At 40.7% G+C, this 19,111-nt stretch overlaps 1 protein-coding gene and 1 non-coding gene across 7 annotated transcripts in view; both read left to right on the top strand.

Moving 5' to 3' along the window:
• The window catches only part of ZNF704 (zinc finger protein 704), a 245,821-nt gene that overhangs the window by 121,872 nt on the left and 104,838 nt on the right, over window positions 1-19,111 (top strand). The window lies entirely within an intron of this gene.
• On the top strand, window positions 3,944-4,077 carry LOC112204292 (U11 spliceosomal RNA). The gene has a single exon (XR_002937863.1). It is a non-coding gene; the product is annotated as a U11 spliceosomal RNA (small nuclear RNA).

Genomic DNA, 19,111 nt, shown 5'->3' with positions numbered 1-19,111 from the left:
AGAATTGGAAGGGGAAAAAAGCATTCCATTCTTTAGAGCCACATCCAATGTTCACTGCTTTTGAAGAAGGAGTGATGTTTGACACAGAAATGCATCAATGGGGAAGGCCACATTTAACTTTTGTTGTTTGGGCTCAGCACTGGAACCAAACCAGTTTTTCTTGTCCCCCCTCCTTTTTTTTTTTGTCCAAGTGGCAGAAAGCCCAGAAATATAAGTTTGCATTGCCAAGAGATGGCTCTAAATATAGTGCTGGTGGGCAGGAAGATTGTTTCCTCATGAATGCAACTGGTGTGTGCTGTATATTCCTTGCCCTCCTCCGGCAGGAAGGAAGAGTTTGGCTTTGCTGCACTGCAAGCCTGAGGCGCTCCTGGCTGGAGGAGTTTAGAAACAGGAGCCTGGGCAGGTTTGCTTTGCACTCTCATCTCCAGCCAAGACGTGCAGATCAAACAGTCACTACCTAGCTGGCTGTTTTATTCTTTAGGATTTAGGAGTATAATGAAACACATAACAGTGGCCAGCTTTTAGAGACTGGAAAGAAAGCATTGTGTATGCCTTGTTTAAACACAGATTGTTTATAAAAGGTATAAAAAAACATCGCTTTGCCTTGTGTTTGCTTGGAAATACAGGAGGAGTTGGCTGGCTACTGTCTACCAGCCAGCTTTGAAACGTGAATACTTTTTACTTGTTCACCAGGGCAGCATTTTGCTCTTTCCTACTGCAACTGAAAGGAAATGGAACTGGTGGGATTATTAGACTGGCTTGAAAATGCCAACTTTAAAAGATTATTTTTTTGGCCAGGCGCGGTGGCTCATGCCTGTAATCCCAGCACTTTGGGAGGCCAAGGCGGGCAGATCACCTGAGGTCGGGAGTTCGAGACCAGCCTGACCAACATGGAGAAACCCTGTCTCTACTAAAAATACAGAATTAGCCAGGCGTGGTGGCACAGGCCTGTAATCCTAGCCACTAGGGAGGCTGATGCTGGAGAATCACTTGAACCCGGGAGGTGGAAGTTGCGGTGAGCCAAAATCACACCATTGCACTCCAGCCTGGGCAACAAGAACGAAACTCCGTTTCGTTTTTTTTTTTTTTTAAGTTTTTTTAAGTTTACCCCCAAAGCAGAGCAGGCTAGCATTATAAAGAGCTTGGCTCAAAACCTCCTACTGTTCTCTTGCCCTCAGCAATTAAATAAAATACACTTTGAAACCTCAGCTTATAAATCAGATTGCCCCAAAGGGATGGAGAGAGCTGGTTTGATCATTGTATTGGTCCAGTTCCTTGATAAAGGTTTACTTTATCTCACTTTGTGTTGTTTGTTTTTTCCTTTTTATCTTTTTTCCTTGACAGTGCATATAAAATGACAGTTTTGCAGATCAATGTTGATTTGGCTTTTATGGTAAAAGCTTATTATGCCTAAGGAAATACTGCAAAGTAGCCAGTGCATTTATATAATGAAATCATCTGTGTTGAATGTATTAACATTGAATAATTAAACTCAGCCCATAGTTGGTTCTAAAACCCAGTGCTGCTTAACAAGAGACCATTAACTCAATAACAAGCAATGGGTAGATCTCATCTCAGAATCCTGACTGGGGCCAGGCACGGTGGCTCACGCCTGTAATCCCAGCACTTTTGGAGATGGAGGTGGGCGGATCACCTGAGGTCAGGAGTTCGAGCCCAGCCTGGCCAACATGGTGAAACCCCGTTTCTACTAAAAAAAATACAAAAATTAGCTGGGCGTGGTGGTGGGCACCTGTAATCCTAGCTACTTGGGAGGCTGAGAATCGCTTGAACCTAGGAGGTGGAGGTTGCAGTGAGCCAAGACCGTGCCACTGCACTCCAGCTTGGGCAACAAGAACAAAACTCTGTCTCAAAAACAAACAAACAAAAAAGAATCCTGGCTGACTTCAAGTCATGCCACTCACACCACTTGAAGGAGAGCAAAACAGTGATTTTTGATGCTGAAAGATCACACTTTAGCATCAAGCAATTTCAAGAATCTTTACATGTATGTACTTTTAGATTCCATTGATTGGGAAAATGCAAAGGAGAAACAGCTGCTGGGAATTAATGCTTGTGTATGAATTTTTATTTTACTCATACTATCTTCCATGTACATTTGGAAAATAATACAAATATGTGGTGGGTAAATAGCAGCACCTGAAACAGTGCTTGCCTCATATTAGCATTTGGTAAATAGTTTTGACTGAAAAACATTGTTCGGTCAAGAGACAGTTGTTAGTGTCCAAGCAGACTGACAGAAACTTCAGGCCCACAGGTTAGAAACCAAGATCCAATCTATTTCTCTTCCTCTCTTCCTTATAGGGCTCTTGTATTGTCACTGTAAACAAACACCAGGAAAGAACCAGCACGCTGGCCCAGGGAGTCATTCTTTGGTCAGGGAAGGGCGCCCTAAGAGGGAGAAGTCTTTCCAGTGTGATTATTTATGTGATTTCAAGCTGACAGTTTAAAGACTTCCTCCACCTTGCCTCTTCTCTAATAAATATGTCCAGATACTAAGATTTGAGTGGTTAAAAAAAAAGCAAAAGTTTTCTCGTTAACATTGTTTTGTTAAAACACGGTTAGTTATCTACGTTGCAAGAATAAACATTTTCCCACACAAGAATTATTAGTGATTCGTTCATAAATATTTTTATTTTTCCTAAACTGATTTTTAGTCGAAAAGATTTGTTTAGGAACAGTCACCCCAAGATGTCTTCAGAGATTCCTGAACTCCTCAGCGCTGTGCCATCCAGGACAGTAGCCACACATGGCTTTTGAGCATCTGAGATGATGCTAGTCAGAACTAGAATGTGCTAAAAGTTTAAAATAAGGTCGGGCTCACACCTGTAATCCCAGCACTTTGGGAGGCTGAGGTGGGTGGATCACGTGAGGTCAGGCATTCAAGACTAGCCTGGCCAACATGGTGAAACCCCGTCTCTACTAAAAATACAAAATTAGCCAGATGTGGTGGTGCACACCTATAATCCCAGCTACTCGGGAGGCTGAGGCAGGAGAATGGCGTGAACCCAGGAGGCATAGAGTGCAGTGAGCCGAGATCGCACCATTGCACTCCAGCCTGGGCAACAAGAGCAAAACAACTTCTCAAAAAAAGAAAAAAAAAAAGTTTAAAATACATGCTGGATTTTGAAGAGTTGTATGAGGAAAAGGATATAAATTATCTTGTCAATTTTTAATATTGATTTCACATTGAAATGACATATTGCATATGTTATACTAAATAAGTTATGTTATTAAAATTAATTTCTCCTTTTTTTTTTTAGTGTGGCTACCAGGAAATTCAGAATTACATATGTGACTTGCATTGTGTTTTTATTGAGTAGCGTTGTGTTACAGTTTGAGGAGATCCCACCCCTCCGAGTCAGAGTGAGAAATCATAGCTGGCCCCCGGTTGCACACAAGTTGGCAGTCATTGCCTCTGGTGCCAACCCTGTTCCATGTTGCAGCTGCCTGGGGGGATGTGTGAGGACTGTGAGACCATACCTTGGCTGAGCAGGCAGGAATATCCTGAACTCCTGGCCTGATACCACTTGCCCATCCAGGAGAAGTTCTTGATTAGCCTAAAGGATAGTTAACTAGAAGCTTCCAGGGCGCAGGACTAAGTTCAAGCTGAAGTTAAGGTGATTCTGTGAGAAGGCAAACACCTTACACAGTGTAGGTGAGGGGAGATTCACGCACCTGGAACCACCCAGGCTGGCCGAGTTCAGCCTAAGTCACCTCTGGTAAAGAGGGAAGGAGGGTCCACCCCTGGTTCAGTTACTGACACCATAGGTGTAAGTCACAGATGCCTATGTCCTGCTGCTCTCCACAGGGACACTTTTCCTTGGAAGAGATTTACCAAATGCTAATTGAGTGTTTGTTAAATGTTTACTATGGGCCAAGCCCTGGGTTTTTCTCTATGCATTAAAAGTGTGAGTAAAGGGGAAAAAAGGGCTTCTGTCATGAGTGGCACACATAGGACAACTCAGTTTCTCTTCATGCGGAATAAACATCAAGAGATTTTGGAAGCGTAATTTTTTGGTAGTTGGGCAGCTGGTGATCACTGGTGCCAGCACCCTTACTCCTTGTCTAAATCAGAGGTTGCAGCTCTGGTCATGTTATATTGGATGATTCCGCACACTAAACCTCCGTAGTAGATCCTGCCCCACCTCAGGGCTATCTGGTAGGATATATGCTGTTTCCACACTATGCGACTGCATGCTATCTTACTGGTTTAAATGATGTAGGTGACCATAACACAATGGCAAGCATCCTGTGTGTACAAGTACAGAAAAGATACAGTAAAAATCACTATAAAAGACAAAAAGTGGGGCCAGGTGCAGGGGCTCACACCTGTAATTCCAACATTTTGGGAGGCTGAGGCAGGAGTATCTCTTGAGGCCAGGAATTCAAGACCAACCTGGTCAACATAGTGAGACCCCATCTCTACGAATAAAAGAGTAAATAAAGGGCTCCTGATCTACTAGGGAGGTGAAGGCTGTTGGTCATTTGCAGGTAGTTAAAATTATATAGTTGTTAGGAAGTAGATGGGGCCATTCCGTTGTGGGCACAGGGGCTGAATTCACATCACACCTCACTCGTTAGTAGATGACTGTAGATATCAAATTGCTTTAAACCAGTTTCTGCTTCTTCACTGCTGAATCCCCAGCACCAGGAAAAATGATTGGAACCATTAGTTGCTAAATAAGTATTTGTTAAATGAACCAGTGTTTGAATGGAATTTCTGCATTTCTCCTACTCCCCAGAAAAAAGAGCCTGACCATGTCTCTCAGAGGCGGCCTAGAAGCTGGAGAAGATGTCTCAGAACTAGTAACTTCCTTCTTCTCTCCCTTCCTCGTTTTTTAACTTCCTTCCAAATTTTGGTGTCTTTCCGACTCTAAGCCAAGTTCCCCTCACCAATCTTTCTGTTTTTAGAACTTTTTCCTACTCTTTTCCTTGGGTTCGTCCCACCCAAGAATAAGTTGCTTTCACTCTTGCTATTTGCTACAGCAATGCCCATTCCCCTACCATTTCCACTAGTCTAAAATATGGATTTTACACAGTGGTTTAAAAAAAGAACGACGTTGCTAATATGTTGGTTTGGGCCTAGGGGGATCTTGTGAGATCCTTCCGGGCAGAGGTAGGACTCTTAAAGTCAAAAGGATGGTTGCCTACAAATATGAAGGCACTGATGCTGGAGCTGAGAGGACTGGATGATGGCCTTAACTCAGATGCCATGGCACCAGGTAGCTGCCTCCTACTGTTGGTCAGTTTCTCCCTTCAAGGAACAAAAACTTCCCCATTCTCACTTCACCAGACACATTTATTCTGTTTACATGAGGCTCTCAAGCATACTTAGGCTGGAGAAGAGGGTTCCATTAGACTTTGCATGGTGCCCACTTTTATTAGATATACCAATGATTTTGTTCTGGTTATATACCTGCCATTATTTTGGGAATGGGCATTTCTACATCACAATCTCTTTTCTTCTGACAATCCAGGAAACATCTCTGACATCTGACTATAAAACAGATGTTTCTGAAGATGGAGTATAGCCTTCACATAAAGCCTTGCCATTTGTAGGAGAATTGGTGTATCTAACAACTGTTGCAACTTCCCAAGAGGAAAATGAAGTGCTTTAAACATTTTTTCACGGTGGCTCACACCTGTAATCCCAGCACTTTGGGAGGCCGAGGTGGGCGGATCACGAGGTCAGGAGATCAGGACCATCCTGGCCAACAAGGTGAAACCCTGTCTCTACTAAAATACAAAAAATTAGCCAGGTGTGGTGGCACGCACCTGTAGTCCCAGCTACTCAGGATGCTGAAGCAGGGGAATCGCTTGAACCGGGGAGGTGGAGGTTGTAGTGAGCCGAGTTCGCACCACTGCACTCCAGCCTGGCGACAGAGCGAGACTCCATCTCAAAAAAACAAACAAACAAAAAAACCATTTTTTCAAAAATCTACTTAAATGGTTCAGCGTTCTTGTGGTTGGAGTGGCTTTCATCATAATTGCTGATGCAATTATAAGGTCTTCATTCAGCCTGAGTGTACACCATGGAATGAGGATGTGCTGAATGTAGTCTATATTTCTCTAATGACATCCTTCATCCAAGTTTATTTTAATGCCACAGTATTTGGAAAGAGTAATTTACTAAGCCCTTGTCCCCAGTCCCACTCCCTACTTCCATTTTTCAGAGGTTTGTGTAACATATAAAATAAAAGCAAATGCAAATCAAAAGTCTTCCAGCAGAGCTAGTGTTTCCTGTACTGCTTTGTAGTTCTGGCTATTTATGGTATAAACTATATTCAAGTCCCATAAACAGGGCTTTTCAATTAGCTTGAAAAAAATTATTAAATGTTTGGTGGGTACCAGAATAGCAAGATTCGTGGTTATTTGGAAGGCTTGTTTTATGCTTTGAGGCCACTGTGGCCTACCACAGAGCTACACCGCAGACCGTGAATTTAGCAAATCCCAGGAACTTGCCTGGAAGTCAGAATTGGTCCCATATGATTAAAAACAATTTATTCAAGTACCCAGTTTCTTCAAGCAGAAAGCTAGAAGCACTGGGATCGAGGAAGCAGATGTGGAAAGTCCAGATGAAGACAGCATGTTGTCAAAGACAGTATAAACTGGATTCAGGACTACACCATGATTTTCCAGTTTAATACTATTGCCTTTAAAATAGAAATAGTGCTGCTTTATATTATGAAGGACTTTATGGACTGATTGATGTGTACTTTCCCAACTATATTTTCATTTCACCTTATTAATAATGTGAATTGTGAGGACCTTTTGCCTGGTTTACTCTGCAGACTGCATTTAAATGCCTTTCTCCAAGAAGCCTTCTTTGACTCACTCCTGAGACCAATCTCCATGGCACCCAGGACTGAGTTCACTATTGCCCATAACAATGGGTCCTGATCCCTCTCACAGCACCTGAATTCGCGTGATTATTTGTCTGCTGCCCCCATTGGACTTCTAAAAGTACTTGAAAACATAGGTTCTATCTAGTTGGTTCTTGTGCTGCCAAACTTAGTGTAATACCCAGCATGTCATAGGTGCTGAATTTACTTGAACTGTTGGAGGCAAAAATGAGGTTCAGAAAACTTAAACATCTTGCCCAAGGTGCTAGAATGTGAACCCCATAAGAGTAAAGCCTCAAACTATCACATTCAGTACAATATCCCCAACATCTAGAAGAGTGCTTTGCACAGAGTAGGTCCGAAAAAGGTTGAATCAGTGAATACAATGGGTAATAGACCAGGACATAAACCCAGGTCTGCCCTATTAAAACCCTGTACTTTTTAATATTACATCCAAAAATATATACTGTGCTTTCTCTTCAGATGGTATAAATCTTTCGCCTTTTATTGTACATTCAAAACATAAAAGGCGATTGAACCTATTTAATAAGCTCCTCCCACATGCCCAACCCTGTGTAAGCGACTTTCTTGTTTATGATTTTATTTAATCTTTCCAACAGTGCTGGAAACATTGTATGAGGTTACACTTCGCTTGGGTAAATACCTGAAAGCATAAAGTAGACATTTGTTTAATTTTATAAGAAGCTGTCAAACAGTTTCCCAACGTGATTAAAGTGATTGTTCCATTTTACAATCTTCACAACAATCATGAGAAAGTCTGAGTTGTGAGAAAGTCCGAGCTGTCCTAGGAAATTAAATCTACTTTCCCTTGACAGAAATGTATTTAATCAGTTAAGAGTAGTTGAGACGATTTTGATGTTTTCCTTATCTTTCCAAAGGGCCTGCTTGTTCCTGTTTTGTACACACTGTCTTTAGAGTCTGCTTGGTTCTGAGCTCGTGTTTGACTTCATTTTGAAGTACAATGTTTTTGCAGCTGTAATCTGATATGTGGAATTTGGTCATGCTCATGTGCATTTACTGGTATTTTAAGATATGAAAGTTCTTCCAAAATTATAGAAAGAGGAATTGCAGAGGAATATTTTTAATAGACACATTCATATATAGTAATCCCCTTGTGATATGCGTGTTTTCTAGCAAAGTTGATTGTACATTTTATAGAGTATTCTATTATTTACAAGTTTAAGGTATATCACTTACTTAAAACTTTGGTTGAGGTAGGTGGCAAGTCTATTAAGATACTGGGCATTATCCATACATAATGGTATTTCTCCTGAAGATGTCATTTCCCCCTCATAGTTAAATTTCCCCTCAGAGCATTTTTCTAGTCCTGGAACTTAGCTGCATAATTACCACAGCCCTACCAACCAAAACTGCGGAATTTCTCCCTGTGCTTGGGAATTCCTTGAAATTTCTCCATCTTGACTATCTATAAAGCTTAATATAGCCAACGATAACATTGCAGAAGTAGGGACTGCCATCAAAAATACAATGTGACATGGCTTTAAAATTCCATAGGAGCCCAAAAAGAAGTAAAACTATTTAGCTCCTGAATTATGAATTTGGAAATTTGAAATGTTTATATCAAATATATTGAGACACTGATACCTATATTTACAGCGAAACTAAGGAAAAAGAATGCTGCAGGAGGTTGTAGGAATAGAAGAAATGGGTGTCCTCTTAAAGCACACAGTTTTTATTCTAAACTTAAACATTTTAAAAGTTGATCATTCAAATTGTAAATGTTTTTCTTAATTATCGACCACAGATTTTTTAAAGTACAGTTTTTAATGCATACAAGTGTCATTTCTGTTTGTTTTGTATTACTTTCATTTTCTCATAGCAATTTACTACTACAAGGGAATAAGTAAAAATTTAGGTACTTATGAGCTTTGAGGATCAGTAAAAAATAAAGATATATCTGTTTGTCTTCTAGTTTAAACCACATAATTAGCTACTTGAATGGTTTAATATTGGTTAGTTCATGTGTGTCTCCTCATTACTTCTGGCCTCCCCAACGGTAAAAGGGATGGTCCATTAGTTAAGCACATTATTTTGAGCAAAGATCACCCGTTCCCTGGCTCTGTGCATAAATAAAAGCGTATTTGTGCCAGTTGAGTGCACCTGTGAATTGTGATGAAGATGTCATGCACTAATTTACAGCCAGATTAGATTATGACAAACTTAGCAGGGATGACACGATTTTTTGAATGGATATTTGAAATTTTTCATGATTTGAAAGTCCCTGAGCCCTTTATTTTCATGAATGATTATACTCTGCAACAAGGGAGACTATATTTAATGATGTGATTAGCAGTTTGTGACATATTTCATTTTGTGTTCTCATGTAATTGAGTTATTTTCAAATAGTACCTTGGGGAGATGAATTAACTATTTTAGTGCCCTAGGATTTAGTTTAATGAAGTACTTCTCTCAATGTTACTTCAATGTTCTAGAACAGTGCCATCCAAATATACATATATATAAAGTGTTGTGAGACACGTTAAGTTTTCCAGTAGCCACATTTTTAAAAACTGAAAAGAAATAGGTGATATTAATTTTAATAATATAAATTTAACCACCGTGTCTAAAATGTTATTTCAATATGTAATCAGTATTTTAAAAATATTAATGATGTAGTTTAGATTCTTTTTTTAAATACATCTTAGAAATCTGGTGTTTATTTTAAACTCACAGTACATCTCAATTCAGACTAGCCACATTTCAAGTCTAGAAAGATCTCCCTGTCTTGCAGTCTGGAATCCTCACACTGGGTTTTGCTATGAAAATTACTAAGTTTTGTTTTTTCTTAGAGTCACATTTCACTATCTTTAAGTCTTGAGATCATTGGAAAGGGAAATTTTGATCATTACAAAAGCCAGCACTTACTGAACCATCCACTGTGTGAAGCATGTTACACCTATTCATTATCTAATTTAATTTTCACAGGGACCGTATGAAGTTAGACATCTCTATCTCTATGTTACACATGAGGAAATTGAGGCACAGAGATTGAACTGTTTGAGGTCACATTGGGTAGTAAGAGGCACAGTCAGGATTCTAATCTAGGTTTTCTGGGCCCACCCCCAGCTCTCTGCTGAGAAAGGAATGGAGACTCCAGGCATGCTGGTTGCTGAGCTACCAGGAGCCTTTCCAGATCAGCGAGAATGGAGGGTGTGCCGAGCAGCAGCAGCCAGGAGAGCCACTGCTCTCAGCGCTGAAGCCCACCTGCTTCTCTGAACATCCTAGGCATGTGATTCTCTCTCTCCAGACAACATTTAGTTTATATTTATTTATTTATCATTACATGTGGAGATGTTTACCCACTATTAGTTTATATTTATTTATTTATCGTTACATGTGGAGATGTTTACCCACTAAGTTCATACAAACACATCCTTAAGCATGTTTATAAATATGCCTGAGTACCTATGCCTCATATTGTTGTGATGAGTAACCCCTTAACCTTTGCACTGATAAGAACGTGTTAATGTCATTCAAACATATTTTTAATGTGGAGTTGTTTTTTTTTTTTTATTTTAATAGGAGATTTTTTTTTTTTTTTTTGCAGTTGCAAGATGTAATAGAGTGAAAACAGAGCTCCCATAAAAAGGGAGGGGACCCAAAGTGGGTAGCCATTGCCAGCTCAAATGCCTGGGTTTATATCCCGATCATTGTTCCTTCCCCTGTGCTCTCAGGCAGGCGATAGATGTTTGGCTATTTCTTTACCTCCTGTTTTTGCCTAATTAGCATTTTAGTGAGCTCTCTTTACTACTTGATTGGTTGGGTGTGAGCTAAGTTGCAAGCCCTGTGTTTAAAGGTGGATGCGTCACCTTCCCAGCTAGGCTTGGGGATTCTTAGTCGGCCTAGGAAATCCAGCTAGTCTTGTCTCTCGGTACCTCCTCTCAACAGGAAAACCCAAGTGCTCTTGGGGAGGTTGGCCGACAACCGCTCTAACTGCTTCCTGCTGAATTGGAGTGTAGTAGGGGTCATGCAGGGGTCCTTGGGAGGGGTGCCTTTGATGTCATCAACATTGGAGCATGGTCTAGCAGGCTGGTCCAGGGGTCCTCGGTAGATCTTAGTCATGGACTGCATCTGGGGCTCCATTTGAAGAACGATTTGTAGTTTTACACCTTTGATTCTGGAAGAGACAAACTTAACAAGGAGGTTAAAGATACAGGGATTCAAATGTATTCAAATAATACCCTGCAGTGCAGGGGATTATTTCTTTGGCACACGTCACAGGCCTTGACTATCTGCTTGATAGTTTTGAAAAGGCCTGGTCCAGTAAATAATGATTTGGCCATCTGATGGGTGCTATCAATGCCTAAGTGAAAGGTGTGGTGAAGGGTTTTAAGTAATTTCCATTGGTTAGCTGCAGGCAAAAGTATTTTTCCTTCTTTCGTGGCTAGCCATCCTGAGGGGAGGAAACTATGTCCTTGTGAGGTTCCCCATTCGATTTCTTCTGCTGAGTATTGGGGCTTGGTTTCCTGGAGGGGGTTACCCCATACGAGGGGTCCTTCTATAAGCATTTCTAATGGAGGGTCCCGCCTTGCAGCTCTTTTGGCTTCAATATCCGCTTGGCGGTTCCCTTCTATTTCCCTTTCCTTTCCTTTCTGATGACCCCGGCAGTGTAAGACTGCCACCTCTTTAGGTTTCTGTACAGCCAATAATAATCTCCTAATGGCTTCCTGATGTTTGATAGGTGTTCTCGAAAGTTAGAAATTCCCTTTCTCTCCATATTGCTGTGTGGGCATGGAGGACTAGGTAAGCATACTTAGAGTCTGTATATATATTTACCATTTTTCCTTTTCCTAATTCTGGTGCCCGAGTGAGGGCTATTAGTTTTGCCAGCTGAATGCTAGTTCTTGGAGTGAGGGGATTACTTTCAAGTATTCTATTATCACTGACCACTGCATACTCCACTTTTTGAAGTCCTTTTTTCACAAAGGAACTTCCATCAGTATACAAGTTGAGGTTGGGATCAGTCAAGGGAACCTCTAGAAGGTCCCCTCGAGCGGCGTAGGTTTGAGCAATCACCTGTTGACAGTTATGTTCTATCTTTTCTTCATTGTCTGGAAGAAACGTGGCTGGGTTAAGAGTTGCACAAGTGCGCAGTCGCAGCACTGGCCCTTCAAATAATAGAGCCTGATATTTAAGCAAATGGTTGTCTGACAGCCACAAGTCTCCTTTAGCAGTGAGTATGCTGTTCACATCATGAGATGTCCACACACATAAGATCTCTTCCTTGTATTATTTTAACTGCTTCGGAGGCTAAGACTGCTACTGCTGCCACTACCTGTAAACAATGAGGCCAACCCTTTGCCACTACATCAATTTTCTTACTCAAGTATGCCACAGGTTGCAAGCTGGTCCCTCAGACCTGTGTAAGGACTCCTAGAGCTATTCCTATTTTTTTTCTGTGACATATAAAGAAAAGTCTTGCCCTGTTGGCAAGCTTAACACTGGGGCTTGGGTTAGGGCCTTCCTTAGGGCCTGGAAAGCCGCTTCTGCTTCAGGTGTCCATCTTACTAAGTGGGTATTGGCTTTCTGAGTTTCCTTAATTAGTGTATTTAATGGCCTGACTATTTTGCCATACCTGGGAATCCATATTCGGCAGAAGCCTGTTATGCCAAGGAGCCCTCTTAGTTGCTTTAGGGTTTTGGGATGAGGATAAGCCAGTATATGCTGGATACATTCCTCACTGAGGGCCCTAGTGCCTTTGGATAATTTTAGCCTTAAGTATTTAACCTGCTGTAAGCAGAGCTGAGCCTTTGGTTTGGAAACCTTGTAGCCACAAGTGGCAAGGAAGTTTAAAAGCGCTTGGGTGGCTTGATGGCGCAAGGTTTCTGAATGCGCGGCTAGAAGTAAATCATCCACGTACCAAAGGACAAGAGTGTCCAAGTATGAGAACTGGCTAAAGTCTTGGGCTAATGTCTGGCCAAATAGATGGGGGCTATCCCTGAACCCTTGGGATAAAACAGTCCAGGTGAGTTGAGACGTTGGGTTTGAAGGATCTTCAAAGGCAAAGAAGAATTGAGAGTTGGGATGTACAGGGATGCAGAAAAAGGCATCCTTAAGGTCCATGACTGTAAACCACTCTGGTTCCTCTGGTATTTGGGAAAGCAGAGTACAAGGGTTAGGTACAGCTGGGTATAGAGGGACAAGAGCCTCACTGATAATCCTGAGATCTTGCACTGACCTCCACTGTCTGTTGGGTTTCTGTACTCCTAAAATTGGAGTATTGCAGGAGCTATTGCATGGTTTTACTAGGCCTTGGGCTTTTAGGTCCTTAACAATTTTTTGGAGTCCTTGTTGGGCCTTGGGTCTAAGAGGGTACTGCCTTTGGTAGGGAAAGGAGGCAGAATCCTTTAGTTTAATTTGAACAGGACAGGCATTCTTTGTTCGTCCATATTGTCCTTCTGTTGCCCAGACTTCAGGATGGATTAATTCCTTCCTCAAGCAGGGGACAACAAATGGATGTTCTTTCTCCTATGTTCAGGTGTATAATGGCCCCTGCTTTTGCTAGAATGTCTCTCCCTAACAAGGGAGTGGGGCTTTCAGGCATAATTAGAAAAGTATATGAAAAGAATAAAGTTCCCCAGTCACAGCTTAGTGGCTGGGAGAAGTATCTAGTGACTGCCTGTCCTAGGACCCGTTGGATAGTGACAGATCTGGAGGACAGTTGTCTGGGACAGGAGAGTAAGACTGAGAAGGTCGTGCCAGCATCCAGGAGACAGTTAACCTCCTGACCCTCAATGGTCAAGCATACCCGGGGTTCTGTGAGGGTGATGGCATGGGCTGGCACTTGGCCCGGGCACCCTCAGTCCTGCTGCTGGATCATCTGGTTAGTGGCTTCTGACTCGGAGGACTTTCATCCCCTGGGGCAGTGGGCCTTCCAGTGATTCCCTTGACATAAGGGACATGGATGAGGGGGCGGCTTATTTCTATTTGGACAATCTTTTTTAAAGTGTCCTTGTAGACCGCACTGGAAGCAAGCCCTATTAGCATTCAGTTTGCCCAGCTTTTCCCTTTTCCAGAGCCTAATAGGAGTCATTTTAACAGAAGTCATTTTCTTTTTCCCTGGAGTCTGTAAGTAGGGATGTGGAGCTGGGAATCTCCTAACTATAGACATAGGTAAGGAGAAAGAAACTAGCGATGTCTTCCAAGCATACTTTCTTGCTAGAAGAGTGAAGAGAAGAAAAATGTTTTTCAATATAGTTGGTCAGGTGAACTAGAGTCTTCTCTTGGAAGACTTTGCCAAGCCTCCCTGAGTTTGTTAGCATACTGAGCATAGTAGGAACTAGCCCTTTCCTTTGGGCTGCTTCCATTTCTCCATCTACACAGCAAATAAGAGAAGGGGAGGAGAAATAGGAGAGGAGCTTGGAGGCTTTCTGCCCACCTCTCCATAAGTTAGCTGTCATATCCCAGAGAGACAGAGTTCCAATTTAACCAAGTGTGGGACATATCCCTGAGCCATCTGAGCACCTGATGTATAAGAAGAGATTGCTCGAAAGACTATCGTGGTTCTCCTGGGATCCGGGCTTCCAAATGCCCAAGATTTGGAGAAAATGACTTATTATGTATGACCCAGAAATATGATGTGTAATCTTTGATATGATGAAAACAACCCATTACTTTAGCAATCCAAAAATTATACTCATTACCTGAGTGGATTTTGGGGCTGAGTATTTGCTAAATAACCTGAATCTTCAGTTATAATTGTTCAGTAAAGTATGAACAGGGAAAGAGTAAACTAACAGTTCCTGCTTGTCCTACCCTTCTAGCCTGCAGGTTCTATCCAGTCATGCTGGTGTGAGCCCTGTCATATCTCAGATTTCATCCCTGGGTCTGAGCATTAAGGGATTGACCATCTTAAGTTTTGGCATCCCATGATAGACATTCAGGACAGTGTAGATAACTTGTAAGAAGGAAGAGTCATTTTCTTTTCAGCCAATAAGTATCTGCTGAGTACCTGTGTACCAGGTGCTCAGGGGAGACAGAAGTATATGTGACAGATACATATCTGGGAAAGAACAATATTCAACAAGATACCATCAAGTAAGCTCTGTATTGCCATTTCTACTAAGTTCTTGAAAATCTTGTAGAATATTAAAATATGTTTCAATTATATTAGTAGGTTCCTATCAGTGCAAAGGTTAAAAGGTTCAGTAAAGAAAAAAAAAAGACTCTGGAGTCAAACCAACCTCATGTCAAATGCCAAGTCTCGCTAGCTGTGTCACCTTGGGTACAGTACTTCACTTTTTTAAGCCATATATTTATCTAGAAAGTAGGAACAATGATAGTCCTTATAGGATTGTTGTAAACATTAAATAATAGAATAAATGTGTGTGGTTTTAAAATGTGTCTATAAAAACCTTTTTTACAAAAGAATCCCAAGTGTAATATGTGCAGATACTTCTTCTCCAGGAGGTAGAGAAGGAGTATCTATATCCCTGAACCTTAAGTATGGCTAGACGTAGTGACTGGCTTCCAAGGAAGACACGTGGAAAGGGAAAAATACTTTACCTGGAGAAACCTGGTAGATAACTCTTTGACCAAATGATCAAGTTAACATGATCAGAGAGAATGTACCTCCTTAAATGGTATGATGAAAAGGGCACTTCATCTTTGTGGTAATCTTTCCAAAAACTCATAACCCCAGTGTGACCATGAGAAAATACATCAGACAAACCCAAATTGAGGGACATTTTTAAATACCTGACCAGCACTCCTCAAAACTATCAAGGTCAAGAAACACATGGAAAAATTGAGAAACTGTTCCAGACTAGAAGAAACATGCCAACTAAATGCAATTTAGTATCCTGGATTTGGATCTTGGAAGAGAAAAGGGGACATTAATGAAAACATTGGTGAATCTGAATACAGTCTAGAGTTTAATGAATAATAGTCTACTAATGCTGCTTTCTTAGGTTTCACAATGTACCACAGTAACATAAGATAATATTAAGAAAAAAATGAAACCATGTTAAGGGTATATAGAAACTCCCTGTATTATTTTTGCAACCTTTCCTTAAATCTATCATAAGTCCAGAAAAATTATTCAAAATTTTTTAAAAATTTATTTTAAATACATATGTTCACAAATTCTTTCATACCCCTTCCTTCAAAAGATAGAGAGATTGCCTCTCCTTGAGTAGGCTGTATTTAGTATTTCACTTCTAATGAATACAATGCGGCATAATTGATAATATGTAAATTCCAAGACAAGGTCATAAAACCTGCTGTCTGGGATCACTTGCTCTGGAGGAAGCCAGCTGCCATGTCATGAAGTCACTCAAGCAGCCTTCTTCACAAAGAGACCCACAGCGTAAGGGACTAGGTCCCCCTACCAACAGTTAGCAAGGGACTGTGTCCTCCTAGCAACAGTCATGTCAGTGAGCCTTTTTATAAAAGGACCATCCAGCCTCAGTCAGGCCTTCTGACAATTGCAGTCCTGGCTCATCGCTTGCCTAAAACTTCATGAGAAACCTTGAACCAGAGCACTCAGCCAAGTGGCTCCCAAATTCCTGACCACAGAAACTGTGAGATACTAATGTTTGTTGTTTTAAGCCACTAAACTTTAAAATGATCTGTTATATGTAAGTAGATAACGAACATGAGATGAAACTTGGTTAGCATATCACCTAGTATATATAGGTATGCAATGAATTTTTGTTTCTACTATAGCATTATTGTTCAAAAACTGTTATTTTTTCTTCCCCTGATATTCTGGTCCTCCCATTTCCTCTCTACTTGGAAGAGTAATTCTTAACCCTGGCTGGATATGAGAATCACTTGATGAGCTTTTAAAAAAAAAAACACCAGGGCCCAAAGCCCTAGACCATATTAATTGAATCACAAATTTTGGGATGGGACACAAGCACCAATTTTTTTAAATTTATTTTTTATTTCAGTAGATTTTGGGGGAACAGGTGGTGTTTGATTACATGAATAAGTTCTTCAGTGGTGATTCCTGAGATTTTGGTGGACTCATTACCCAAGCAGTGTACACTATACCCAGTATGTAGTCTTTTATCCCTTACCCCCCTCCCACTATTTCCCCCGAGTCCCCAAAGTCCATTGTATCATTCTTATGCCTTTGCATCCCCATAGCCAGGCACCAATTTTTTTAAAGTTCCCTTTGTAGTTTTCATGGGCAGCCACGATAAAGGACTACTGCTGTAGAAACAGTAACATTCCTGTAATCCCAGCACTTTGGGAGGCTTAGGCGGGTGGATCACGAGGTCAGGAAATCAAGACCAGCCTGGCCAACATGGTGAAACCCTGTCTCTACTAAAAATACAAAAATTAGCTGGGCGTGGTGGCGCGTGCCTGTAATCCCAGCTACTCGGGAGGCTGAGGCAGGAGAATCGCTTGAACCAGGGAGTCAGAGGTTGCAGTGAGCTGAGATTGTGCCACTGCACTCCAGCCTGGTGATAGAGCGAGACTGCGTCTCAAAAAAATAACAAAAAAGTAACGTTTAAATATGGGCTACCAACATTCTGGCTTCTGAACTTAGGAGTAGAAAGTTATATTTCTTGATATTTTATCAAAACTGGCTTTATGCATAAGAGAAAATGTGTTATGCAAAAGAGATTCAAAAACTGTCCATTGAAATAGCATGTGATTATATGTAGCCTTCTTTGAAGAAAATTAAACAAGCTTTACTATAGGAGTTTGCCACTTGACAGGCAGAAACCACAGGACAATTCTATAGACCTTATGGCAGGAAGCATACTATTTGTAGACAGTATTTCAAAGGGTAGTTAATGCTTGCTTGGTTAGTATACTAAACTGGAATTCCTTCCTTCCTGTTTATATTTTCTTTCTCTTTGTAAAGCATACATACCAAAGCAACATTTGCTGCATATGAGTTTAAGAAAATCACCTGCTGAAGGTAATTTTCTAAGAAAAAATAAATTACTAGTTTGTTTAAATAGAAGGTCTGCATATTTTACATTGAAAACATGGAGCCATGAAATAGACAACCTACAATTAGTGTGGAGGAGTTTATCATTTCATCCCATTGTATAACCCATGGAAAAAAAATAATCTATGTGTTGTGGCCAGGAACCAGGTCTCTACCAAAGTGAGTTTTGACCTTTCTGTTTTGTCATCTGGGCAGCTCATTTACCAAAAGGGAGAAGCAAATGGTAATTCCTGGGCTAAGCAGGCTCATCGCTGTCCGATGAAACTCCTTTACTTAGATTTGGACGCTAAGTTGAATATATTTAAAAGGCATTTGTTGAACATGGATTTTGTGTGGGAACTTTAGAAGATTTTGAAGATTCTGCCGCTGGCTCCACAGGTTTGTAACCTGTGTATAGGATGTACTTTGAGTTTTTGCTTTCTAAATCATGAGTAAAATGCAAGTTCAAAGAACAATAAGCATGGATCAGTTTGGACAGAAAAGATGTGTAGGAGAAGGTAGCATTTGATCTTCATAAATAAGAGTAGTAGGTCTTTGATATTTGACCCAAGTCATGGGTATAGTTTGGATAGGTAAGGAGGAAAGAGAGCACCTAAGCCAGAAGAGAATCACAACAGCAAAACTAAGCATCATGTGGACAGTGGTGACATGACTAACTTATATAAAGTGGAGGTTTATTTCAAAAGTAATGGAAGTGATTTTGAATAAGTAGATCAGGTGATCTGATCGGGTGATCTTCAGATGATGCTGAAGCCTTGAAGGCCAAGGTGAGGACCCAGTAACCATTGAAAGTTCCTGAGCAAATTGAAATTGGGGGGATGTGTACAGAAGGAAGGGGAGAAGGAAGTAACCTGCAGGATGGTTTGAAAAGAATAAAACAGTAGAAGGATGAACAAATCTGAGACATAATAGAGAAAATTAAGAAACTTGATTAATTGGAAGCATACTCTCCTTTTAAGGGATATGTCCTAGGCTGAAGGCCAGCTCCAAATGGCAGACAGCCATAAATAGATAGTGACGATAGTGAAAACACAATCAACAAATAACCTACTTTGAACATTTGAATCTAAAATTTGTAAATTAGGAATATAATTTTATAATCTTATAGCTCAAGTGGAATACATGCTAAAACTTATAAAGGTGTTGTGGTAAAATGCTCATCTTTCTATTGTAGATAAACTGTATTTCAACAGGAAATAAGGTTTTATCTGCAATATACGTATACTTAAAATATTCCTTTTAAAGTGACAGAATCACATCTGGCAATTTGTTTCCTTCCTTTCTAATGAAAATTATC

This window comes from Pan troglodytes, chromosome 7 (assembly GCF_028858775.2).
Source record: "Pan troglodytes isolate AG18354 chromosome 7, NHGRI_mPanTro3-v2.0_pri, whole genome shotgun sequence".
Classification (NCBI taxonomy): Eukaryota; Metazoa; Chordata; class Mammalia; order Primates; family Hominidae; genus Pan; species Pan troglodytes.
The sequence above is the reverse complement of the archived record's forward strand: the minus strand, read 5'-3'. Positions and strand labels throughout refer to the sequence as shown.